At 34.3% G+C, this 12,370-nt stretch overlaps 1 protein-coding gene across 1 annotated transcript in view; it reads right to left on the bottom strand.

Annotated features, from left to right (window-relative positions):
• The window catches only part of LOC6642441 (cGMP-dependent protein kinase, isozyme 2 forms cD5/T2), a 49,270-nt gene extending 37,806 nt beyond the window's left edge, over window positions 1-11,464 (bottom strand). The window contains exon 1 of the mRNA XM_002065449.4: window positions 10,840-11,464. The gene's annotated coding sequence lies outside the window, so the exon portion shown is untranslated. The remainder of the gene's footprint in view (window positions 1-10,839) is intronic.
• Window positions 11,465-12,370: the final 906 nt, after the last annotated feature.

Raw genomic sequence — 12,370 nt, 5'->3', positions numbered from 1 at the left:
TGATAAACGTGTGAGACTTGAAATAGAGTTGTTAAGAGATCCATTCATAATGCGAATGGGGCGAAAAGCATATTATCTGTTGCCTTAATAAATGCCAAAGCGAACCAAAAACAGAATTCAATGCGATAAATTACTATAAATGAAGAAATGTTGTGATGATGTTGGAACCAGTTGACAAGTTGTCCACAGGTTGTTCCCTGTTCTGTTCTATGGGGACCACCCCACACGTCTTTAACGACTTCCTCACACATTCTCATTGCACTCTCCTTTGGCTCTGCCTCTCTCCCCCACCCCGTTTAATGGTCGGTCTCTTATGATTTTGCTGTCACATGACTGCTGCAAGGAACTCTTCAACATTAATTAAAGCGTTTTTTTTTTCTTCTTGTTTTCGTTTCTTTTGGTTTGACGATCTTGCCTGAGCAGGAAAATTGCCCACTTGGGAGAGATTGCACGACATAAAAGGAAAAAGGAATTGGTATTCGCTGCTTTGGTTGAGGAGGTTTTTGGGTTACCTTTGTGAGGCAGACACAACAATTTGCACTTTTAATTAACAACCACTTTGGGGTACGTCGCGAGTTTTTTTTTCTTCGCTTTATTTTTAATTAGTTTTATGCGTGAAATCGTTTAAGAGAATTCCGTTACGATCCACACGAACCGATTCACAATTCTGTTTTGGGCTTGTTGACCGTTCGAGCGACAATTGAGAACTGAAACTCAACTCAGAGTAAAGGAGAAGGAGAAGCAACGATCGTAACAACAAATAGCACACACACGCACACATACACGTACACATAAGCCTATCGATAATAGTTTCGCTGCGACAGAGAGACATTTGTTATCGAAGCAGCAAATGGAGGCAGAGAGCTACAACAACAACATCAGCAACGACAACGACAACAGGGAAACCCAGAAGCGACAGTCGAGTCGATATTGTCGTTCGTTACGGAATTTGGCTGGGAAACCAGTTAAAAACACACACACACACATGAACATATATAAGCCCTGCCTCTGCTGTGATTCGTCGCCAAGCGTTAAGCTCACGTTTCTCCCCTCGATCATCTCACAGACACACACACACATACAGTCAAACATCTGTGATGAAAATTGCATTGATCTAATTGCCTGGTGGCATGCTACCTGCAATGAAAATCTCACGCACTTCCAGCTTCCCTTACTTCTCGATTCTATTTTGCATATTCATGAATTGCTCTTTAATCGTTTCACATGCTAAACTCTGTTTTTTTTTTGCCTTTTGATCATAACTCAAGAGGATAGTTAACTAAGCCAGAAGACATCTTAATTGCCCCAACAAGTTAGCATAAGCTACTAGTTGGACAAAATATCTACAACAGAAGGCCTATCTTAAGTGGGATAAGAAACAAGTGCTTTAACTGGGCTAATTTATCACTTGGCCATATTTAAATTCTAGAAATGGGCTAAAAAACTAGGTCACATGTGGCGTATACTTAATATGGGATTGGTGTTTTATCACTAACCATAGAACACATAGATGGGACAAACTCATGATTTTTTGATTGCAAACGCTAGCCTAGTCATGGAACCCCAGAGAACTTCGGGAAAACCCGAACGCTCTCACTCTCAATGAGAGCGTAAAATGGGGAGAGGGCAAAGCAGCTGGGGGGAGAGGGCAAAGCAGCTACGAAAAAATTTCAGTCTAGCACAGACTACCGAACGACGAAGGCAGGCCTACGTCGCTTGTGATTTCGTTCTGTCTATGTATGTGTACACTCGTCGGTACATGCTCAGGCTTCGTAGTGTGTGTGTGACGTGAAGTTGTACAACATCGCATTTCAATAGCTCGCTCGACCAAAATTTTTCATTTTCGACAAAACAGCGGCAATGCGAATAGGATATGCCCCTGTCGAAAGAATATCAAGAAATATTGGCATCAGCTACGTATGTATCCCGGTGGCTGTGCCGATAGAGTGTTTGCTTGGCAATAGGAATGTCGCTGGTTCGAATCCCAACTCGATTATCGTTAACGAAGTTTTTTTTTGTCTATTTTTTATTGTGTTCCTTTTTGATTTTTTTTTTATTTATTTTCATTTTGTTTTTTTTTCCTTTTGTTTATTTTTATTTTTTTATTTTTATATAAATAAAAAAAATAGACAAAAAAAAACTTCGTTAACGATAATCGAGTTGGGATTCGAACCAGCGACATTCCTATTGCCAAGCAAACACTCTATCGGCACAGCCACCGGGATACATACGTAGCTGATGCCAATATTTCTTGATATTCTTTCGACAGGGGCATATCCTATTCGCATTGCCGCTGTTTTGTCGAAAATGAAAAATTTTGGTCGAGCGAGCTATTGAAATGCGATGTTGTACAACTTCACGTCACACACACACTACGAAGCCTGAGCATGTACCGACGAGTGTACACATACATAGACAGAACGAAATCACAAGCGACGTAGGCCTGCCTTCGTCGTTCGGTAGTCTGTGCTAGACTGAAATTTTTTCGTAGCTGCTTTGCCCTCTCCCCCCAGCTGCTTTGCCCTCTCCCCATTTTACGCTCTCATTGAGAGTGAGAGCGTTCGGGTTTTCCCGAAGTTCTCTGGGGTTCCATGACTAGGCTAGCGTTTGCAATCAAAAAATCATGAGTTTGTCCCATCTATGTGTTCTATGGTTAGTGGTTTTATTCTATGAGATTAAGTATACGCAGCGTTTAAGGTGGGTTCATTAGAGATTATGATTCATTTTTTGAAATCAGTCCATCTATAGAGACCTCAATATCCCATGTAAAATGCATTGGTCCTCAATTTGCAGCATGCAGGCCAAAAATCAGAAAAGACTTCATCCCCTTGACCAGGCCTTTAGATCAAAGAAGGACTGGAGATTCGTCTCCCAAGTGCCTGAAGTACATGACCTCCACCTCTATGTGATACCCTTAATAATATTTGCTTATGGACTATAACATTTCCAAAATTGTGAATAAAAACTTTTATAACAAAATTTTTGTTAATGAAAACTTCTACATTAAATATTTACATTACATATTTTAATAATACTATTTACTATTTTTATACCCTTGCAAAAAGGGTATATTAATTTTGGTCAGAAGTGTGCAACGCATAGAAGGAAGCATCTCCGACCATATAAAGTATATATATTCTTGATCAGCATGACAAGACGAGTTCATATAGCCATGTCCGTCCGTCCGTCCGTCCGTCCGTCCGTCCGTCCGTCCGTCCGTCCGTCCGTCTGTCCGTCCGTCTGGATCAACGCAAACTCCTCCTAGACCGTTAGAGCTACAGAGTTGAAATTTTGCATGAAGGCTTGTATATACTGCAGGCGTTGTATATCTCGGATTCAGCCGGATCGGACCACTATATCATATAGCTCCCATACAAATGGCAAAGTCACGAACAGTGACTTTTCTCAATATCTTCGTTATTTTCTGAGCTATTGTCGTGAAATTTAATATTGGTGAGTTAATTACACATATAAACGACTATGCAAAATTTGATCAAGATCGGGTGACTATATCATATAGCTCCCATAGGAACGATCGGTCGAAAACAGTGACTTTTGTCAATAACTTCGTTATTTTTAAAGTGATTGCTTTCAAATTAAATATTTGTTAGTTTTATATATCTATTAATGTCTGTGCCGAATTTGATAAAGATCGGGTAACTATATCATATAGCTCCCATAGGAACGATCGGTGGAAAACAGTGACTTTGATCAATATCGTCGTTATTTGCTATGCTAAGATTGTAGGCCGTTCTTTCGGAAACAGCTTTTTTAGATAAAACGTTTTTCCACTTTAATGGCTATAGGTAAGGAAAGAGTTACCAAAAAAATTGCAAGGGTATACAAACTTTGACGCGGTCGAAGTTAGCCCCGGCCCTCTGGTTATTTGAAAATTAGTTTTGGGAGGCTAAGAACCATTAAACTATTACATTGTAAATTAAGTAAAATGAAAGAAAAAAACCAATAAACCATTTATATGGCTTATGGTTAAGTCAAACTGTAAATTCCTAACAATCTACAGACAACAAACTCATTTTTTGTTCCCTCTAAAAGGACCCTACAAAACGTATGTACATTTGGAATACTGAAATAAATTAAATAACAAAACCAAAGGTCATCAAAAATAAGTTATGAAAAATTACGATTGAGATAGAAATATCTTCTGGCGATGTTGGCGAAATCGATGACAAAATTTTGGCACTGCAAAATCTTATAAAAATCCTTTTTATTATAAGTGGCTAAAGATTTTAAATGAATTATCTAATAAATTTAATTATAGTATAAGATTGGGTTATATAAATAAGACTATATATATAAGAGTCTATATAAAGTTTATATTTAAGTTTATTTGTGGTTTCTTTTAACCTATTGAACTGAATACAAATGAACATAAATTTCTGCAACGTTTGAAAAGTAAAACATTTATTTTATTTAAATATGTGTAAAGCATTCCCTGTGATTATTAATGAAACTAAATTTAAGCAGTGTTTGACAAAATATCACGTTTAGGCGTAGGGCTGTCGGTTAAAATATTCATTTAGTAGTCAACTAAAGTAATTAATATTGTTTACAATTTGTAATTTAGACGATGCACCCATAAAGTAGATGCTACCTTTACGTTAAAACGTAAACGATTTTACAAATGAAAGGGTACTACCTTGTTTATATCCTTAAAAGTTGAAATGAATATAGACCATTACTTATATAGAGTAAAAATGAGTAAACTGTAATTACACTACAATATTTAGTTAAGTAAAGAAGTTAACATGAATAGAAATACTAGATAGATAATAGTGACAGAAAAGTATTTGCCTAATGACTCATTTTTCTGAAAATGCTTTATAAATACTTCAAAATTATTAATTTTTATTAAATTTCTATTAAAATTTCATACGTTGAGAACAATTTTAGGATTTATTCAGTGCAATCAATAATTTTCAGTTTGTCTTAGTAGACAATCAAAAAAATTCTTCAGTTTTAACGATTTATAAGATGAACAAAGTCAAAAACTCCAGACAATTCGAAGAAAATTTCAATCTGGTGGAAAAATCCAAATTTATCCATCTGCAGTCAAGTGAAAATGTTTGTTATCAATCAAAATGATTGCCAGAATTATCAAATGGGCTATCGATTATGTAAATAAAAACTCAATGTGAATTTGTATTGAGTGTTTTGTTTTACAAATTCTTGAATTCAAACATTTTTCTAAATTAGATAATAATTTATAAGTTTCTTACTTTAACCGGCTAACAGGAAATACTTTTGTTCCCTTCCTTTATTAAAATTCAACACAAAATTAAACTCGTTACGCATACGCCATGTTGACAATTTGATATCAGTCAAAGTTAAATTCATATTAAATTTCGAGTAATTATAGTATTCATACAAATATAAATATAAAGTGATAAACATTTGCCTATTATATCATAAATTAATGTATTATCAACCTCGAGTCGGCATAACTATTTACAAATAAAGAAGACAAAAAATTGCTAAATCCATCAACTAATATCAAAAAATATTTATTTGCATTTTTTGCATGCCTTTGTTTTCATTTTTAGCCCAGGAAAAAGTGATTTATTTCATATAAACAATATTAAGCGGCAACATGTAAACAAAATAAAACCATAGAATGAGTGAGACAGTAGTAGAGAGAGAGAGAGAGAGAGGTATATATAGATACGTGATTTTCAAATGAAAACATTTGCATTGCATGCAAATTGAAATGCTCGGCTAACTGCTTTGATTGGTTAGATTTGGCATAAAAGTTGACTTTTTGGCTTGCATAGAAGTTGGCGTAATGAAGAGGGGTGAATAGGGGATAGAGGGGGGCAGACGAGGCATAGGCAAGCATTGCGGGTGATTCAAGTTGTTGTCTGTTTGCATTCAGCGACATTGGAAGGCATTGATAAGCCCCTCCGCTTTGTCGCCGCAATCGTTGTCGTGGTTAATAATTATATATATATATATATATAATCGTTATAAAAATATATATCTGTCTATATATATGTAGGTAAGTAATTGACGTAATTGTTTAAGGTTATTTGGGCGGCAACAGGCCAAACGATTGAAATTGAATTTAAAATGCTGTCTACCACAACAATTTATGTTTTTGCTCTTGTATCCAACCTGATTTTGTCTGGAGGTAAAAGTTGCTCAATAATAGGAAATGTTGAATAAAAAATAAAGGTGTAGTACATTTTATTTATATGCTAATTTTCCTTATCGACATTTCCACAGACATGCAAACATTTAAATGTGTATGTTTTTATTTATTTATGCATATTATTTTATAAGCAATTGATTGCCTATTTGTCAAGTTTAATAAGCAGGAATCCCATAATGATAATGTGATAATGACAATAATCAGTCAATAATCTCACACCCTCAAAGGAAACTTTCTAGCCCAAGATCTTTCTAAAAGTTAAATAATTTTAATATAATTGCGACTGATATCTGTTATAAAAGGTCTTAACTTTATAAAAAGTTATGATTTTTTAAAACTTTCTTGAATTCTTTAATATTTTTGTGAATTGTTATTGTTATACTCATTTGTTTATAATTACAGAGAGTTTGAATCGAATTACTGATGGAGAAAATAGTTAGCTATTCTATTTAAAGTAACAAACAGTTTAGATCTAATTTTTGACCTATGATGTGTTCTCTTTCTGCATATAAATGGTTATGATGAAATTTAATAATAATAATAATAAATTATTATTCAATAAAATTTTAATGCTTTTTGTTAGCTAAAAACTAAAACTATCGATAAACTATCAAAAAGAAAACTCTGCCATAGCTCGATAGATTTTCATGCCCTTTTATAAGGTTCAAGCTATGAAGTAATGAACAAAAAATAATCAATATGAGTATTTCATAAGTTTAATTTAAATTATATATAAAACTCCAGTTAAATATTCTAAAAAATGTCGAAACTATATTCATATATTGGTAAACAAACTTTATTCCTAATAAAGTTTTGGTTATTTTCCGTTAATTCAGCAAATTTTCCGTTAGTTTTGAAAATCAATTCAAAGCATTCGCTGACAAATGATAAAAAGCTTTCGTGCAACTTAGTCAGCAAAAGCTTTTCCATAGAGATGGAACATTGCGGCAACAAGTTGTGGATAAAAGAGGGGAACAGAAACGATTGGAGGAGGAAATAAAACAAAATGTTATTGAAATGGAGAATAGCAATTTAATGGAAAAAATATCCAAATACTTTGTAGCCATTAATGACAGTTATAATGCAATAATAATATTGATTGAGAATGACTTTTATTTTCACAATAAATATGGAATATTCCCAGGTTATTTATAAACAACAACAAATGTTAAGCTAACAACAGCTGTTCTGAAAGAGAGCAAAGAGAGTGAGCACCTCTCTCTCTCCCTTTCTCTCTCTCTCTCTCTTACTCTCTTTGCTGTGATCTTTTAGTGATAAATTCCAGAGTTGTTTTTTGTTTTTAGGTTTTTATATTTTATTTTTATTGTTTTATGTGGTTTGTTCAATCGAACAGGTGGGCCAACTCTTTCATTAATTTCTTGCTCTCTCTCTCTCTTTCTTTCTTTCTCTTTTTCAACATTTTATTTTATTGGTAATAAAGAACTTGTTGAATAGTGAAAAAACGAACCGCAAAATAAAATAAAATAACACCAAAAAAAACCGTAAACAAGCGAGAAATTTGCCAATTTGACACAAAATTTGATATGCCGGCTTACACAAGCTTGAACCTTTTTTTTATTTTGTTGGTTGTGTATTTGCAACAAACCATTTCAAAAGGGGCGCGACTGAAATGGCAGTCTTCAGTAAAAGAAATTATCCAAGTGCAGCAGCTCCTTACAAATTGCAAATACTCTTTTACCAATGACGGCAGAGAACCCACAAGGTAATCAATTATGGCCAAATACATGTTTTATTAGTGGATTGTTTTTGTTGTGTTTCTAATTGGACAATAAGGAAATGTTATCGAAAAGTACATAAATGTGTAAAACTATATTTATATGTGGATATGTTATTCAAAAAATAAAAAAAACATTCTTGAATTCCAGATCTTTCAAACTTCATTGAAAAGAGACATTAGCCAAAGGCGTTTCCTTAAAAATCTTCTTAAATCGACATCAAAAATTAAGTTAGTAAGTCGTCTCTCCGACTTCGGTATACCATGCACCAGTACAACAAATATGTTTTACATTTATAATGACAAATGCATTTATGTATTTTTGAAAAATTTCTGTTTACATGCTTCTTACAAGCATATCTCAGTATTTCGCTCACTCAAGCATTTGAGCACACTAGCGCCACAATTAGCCAACGGCCAACAGGAAAACGTTTATATGCATAACTTGGCTATTTTTTGTCTGATTTTTTGTCTCAAATTTGGCATTTTGCTGGATATTAATATCAATTTAAGTAGTCAAAATTTCATTGCATACAAAAGAAAATTACGGGAGCTAATCGAGTTTTTTTTAATATTGGGGGCGGAAGGGGGCGTGGAAAATATTTGAAATAAATAGTCAATGTACCAAATTTGGTGGCTCTAGCTCATATAGTCTCCGAGATCTCGGTATTCATACAAACGGACGAACAGACGGAAATGGCTAGATCGACTCGGAATATATATACTTTATTGGGTCGGAAAAGCATCCTTCTGCCTGTTACATACCTTTTGGCGACTTTAATATACCATTTCACCGTATGGGTACATGGTAAATTTACAGTGTCCGTAAAAAACTCAGACCCAGAGACAAAAGTTAAGACTTTTAAACGGTTTAGAAGACATCGGAACTTCAAAATTCAAAAATAAAATGTGTCACCTGTCTGATTTGGGATTTGTATCTATGAAAATGTGTATTCTGGTCTTTGGGTTCGAAATCCGGCTACATTAAATCGCCCTGTGTTATTGATTGACTTAAACTTAGTCTTTAAATTTGTATGGCAAAGCTGTGAGGCTGGAAACGGGGTTATTATGTAGTTTTTTGAATCTTGTCGCCCGTCAATAGTAATATTTTAAAATAATACTCTCAACACATTTTTCCCAAGTTAATACACGATCAATTTCTAAGATATATTTTACTTATTATGGAAAATGAGCCTAAGATAAACTCTAATCGGGTTGGAAAACAAGTCAAAATTACGTATTTAATATTGACCATGAAAGCAGATGTTTAGAGTAAAGTTTCAAACTCTATAATTGCTATGACAGATGTAAATATTTTAGAGAATTGAATTTGTTATACAATCAATTCATAGAAAACTTCAACACACTTGCAGAAACAGTATAAACAAAGAGGGTATACCCTCTTTATTCCCTTATAAATACTGGGTAAACAAAGAAAAAATAGGAAATACAGAATTCATGCGATATTTTTTGTTTATTTATTTTGATTGGGGATTCTGTGTGGCAAAAAGTTTTATAATTTTCATTTTCAATTCGATTTCAATGCATATGAAATTTCTTTTGCTAAAGAGCTCGAGAAATGCAGCTGAATAAAAATTTTTATTTAGATAAGCAACTAATAGGAAAATTCCATAGCCAAGCGACCCGAAACTAAAACCGAAACCGAAACGAACTAAAAGCCGAGAGCCACCAATTAACCTAAATTAGTTGCAAGTATTTTAGTTATTATTATTAGTAGTTGAGTTGTATAATTCATATGAATTCTATTTACTATTTTTGTTCAATAATTTGCAATATTAAAAATTGTTAAACTTTTTGTTTTTTTTCTTTTTTATTCATTTATTTATAAAATTTTGTTAACCCCCGCAATAGTTTTTGTTTAGTTGCGTCGCAGTTGTTCGGCAAAAACAAAATCGACAAAAATTACTTAAACAAAATACAACAACAAAAAAACACAAAAAACAATAAATTTGTATGGCCCAGCTATTTTGCACTGTTTGTTTTTGTTTGTTAAACATTATGACAAAAATCTATAAATAGTTCAAGGCAGAGAAGAGAGGGAAGGCAGAGGCAGCTGGAGGGGTGTGGGTGTTGTTAGTGGGGGGTGGTGGTGTGAGCGGGAAGGTTAGCCAGACACAGGCGAACGCTTTGTCTCTGTCTTTGTTGACGGTATCAATCGGCTATTGAAATATCGGTTATAGGGGGTATGATGGGGGAAGGGGAAGAAGTTGGAGCTCAAAATAAACCATTAATATGCACTATATAATAAATGCAATAGAAATTTACATACATTTACGTACATATATCTTATCAGAAGTGCAGTCTTTGTTCTATACCCTGGAATATAGTAATCGGATTGGGAAATATTCTAACCAGATTTTAATGGAACATGGAAAGTCGGAAGAATACAGTTTATTTAAAACAATTCTTTGGGGAATGAGGAATATATTGATGCAACGAGTTTTTTTTAGTAGAAATCGAAAACTCTTCGAAAAGTTTTCAAAGAATCCATTTAAACATAAAGAAACCAAATATGCATATTGTCCAAGCTTGCCTTATCGACATCGAATATATATATACACTTTATTTTCAAGGGTATTTTAAACTAAATAAACAACAAGGGCTTTAAAGTCGAACTTATGTATGGAGGAGCCTTCATTGATTATTCAATGCAAGCACAAGGGCAAGAAATAGAGAAAGAGAGAGTAGGAGAACCATAAAGAGAAGGAGACAAATATTGAGAGAGAGATAGAGAGAGAGCGAAAGAGTTCCTCGATTTCCAATCTCTTGCTGTTGATTGTGCAATCAGTAAAACAAAAAAAAAAAAACACAAACGAAACAGAAACAAGAAAAAAAAAACCGAGACGTGGGCGTCAATAAATTAATTAAAGAAATCACATAAGATTGTAAACAATAATTGCATATTAAATAAACTTACATTTTGATGATCCAATATATATATCCAAGAGTGTGAAAATTATTCCAATTCGATTCGATTCGATGAAGAACACTTTTCACTTTTGCAATCTGACCTATCCAATTGGATAACACGATAATCAATTACTGTTATTTATTTCTGCTGCTGATGATCAATTGAGATGCATTGGGACAATCCCAATAAGGAAGTACGCCCAATCCAATTGGATATAATTTAAATTTGCAGCGGGAGGTAGTCTCTCATATGAGATTCTTAATCGCTTTTGTTGTTGCCGGCTTTTAAAGAAGAAAGTTTTGCTTTTGTTTGATATATATGTATATATAGATTCTCTGCTTTTTCTTCTGTCACTTGTTGTTGTTGTTGTTATTTATTATGATTACTTTTTCTCTTTCTCACTTAGTTTTCGTTTTTCTTTTTTTAACAGGAAACACAAAATTAAGGCAAAAATGCAGGCAAAGTCGACAGCGGCAGAAGCATCGGCAGCAGAAACGTCTGCGTCATCACTGAATTGGCCTGCACTTTGTCACTTCTTCGTCCGTGTTGTTGTTGTTTGTGCTGTTTGTGCCTTTTGTTCTTTTGTTAAATTATTGCTTTTTGGGTTTCTTTTTCATCCGCGTGTTGTTGTTTTCACTTGATTTTTCTATGAGGCATTAAAAATTAAAATGTTATTTAGGTAGGCGCAGACACAGACAGGCAGACTGACAGTGAGAGCATGAAGCGAAGAGAGCAACAAGTTGTCATGCCGTGAGAGGCATGGATGAGAGCGTGCTTGATCAAACAAGTGTATTAGCTCTCTACCACGAGAGTGGGACAGTTCTCTCTCTCTCTCTGGCACGCAACGTGTATTGTTGTTATCACCTGAATACAGTGAAACCCTGACAAATGGGTAAACGAAATAATCGAAATGTAAATAATATATTGTAAATTTATATTAAGTACACTTAAGCCCGGCTAATAATAATTAAACAGTTAACTGTTATATAAATTCACTGTTATGTGATTCAGGACTTAAATCGAGCTAAGTGATATCTCGTTTAACTATGTTTCACTGTAAGTTCTTCACTAGCTCTCCCCAACTTTTGGCGCTCTCTATCTCTCTCACGCTCTCTGCATAGTTGGAGCTCTGCTGTTATTGCTCCTGCTCTTCTTCTTCTGCTTGTTTTTGTTGCTGCCAGCGTAGCGTAGTTAACTTTAACGGGCAACAACAACAAACACACGATATTGTTGCTAAAAATAGATGCGCGGCGGCGGCAAGACACCAGCAAAAAAAAAAGAAAAAAATTGAAGCGAAGGCGGCAACGCGCACAAATTGGAAAAAATTGTGTGTGGCAAACTTAACAAAACCCACAGAGAGGGCCGCGCGACAGAGATAGCACATGGTGAGGGAGGTGGGAGGTGTAAATGCCAGAGCGAGAGAGGAAGAGAGAGAGCGAGAATATTAAAATATTGTATGAACAAAAACAACAACAATTTCTATCAGCAAATGAAGGAAATGCGTCGCAAAACTGCATTGAGAGCGTGCAAGCTAGAG

This window comes from Drosophila willistoni, assembly GCF_018902025.1.
Source record: "Drosophila willistoni isolate 14030-0811.24 chromosome 2R unlocalized genomic scaffold, UCI_dwil_1.1 Seg167, whole genome shotgun sequence".
In the NCBI taxonomy this organism is placed as follows: Eukaryota; Metazoa; Arthropoda; class Insecta; order Diptera; family Drosophilidae; genus Drosophila; species Drosophila willistoni.
This window is presented reverse-complemented; position numbering and strand designations above follow the sequence as displayed.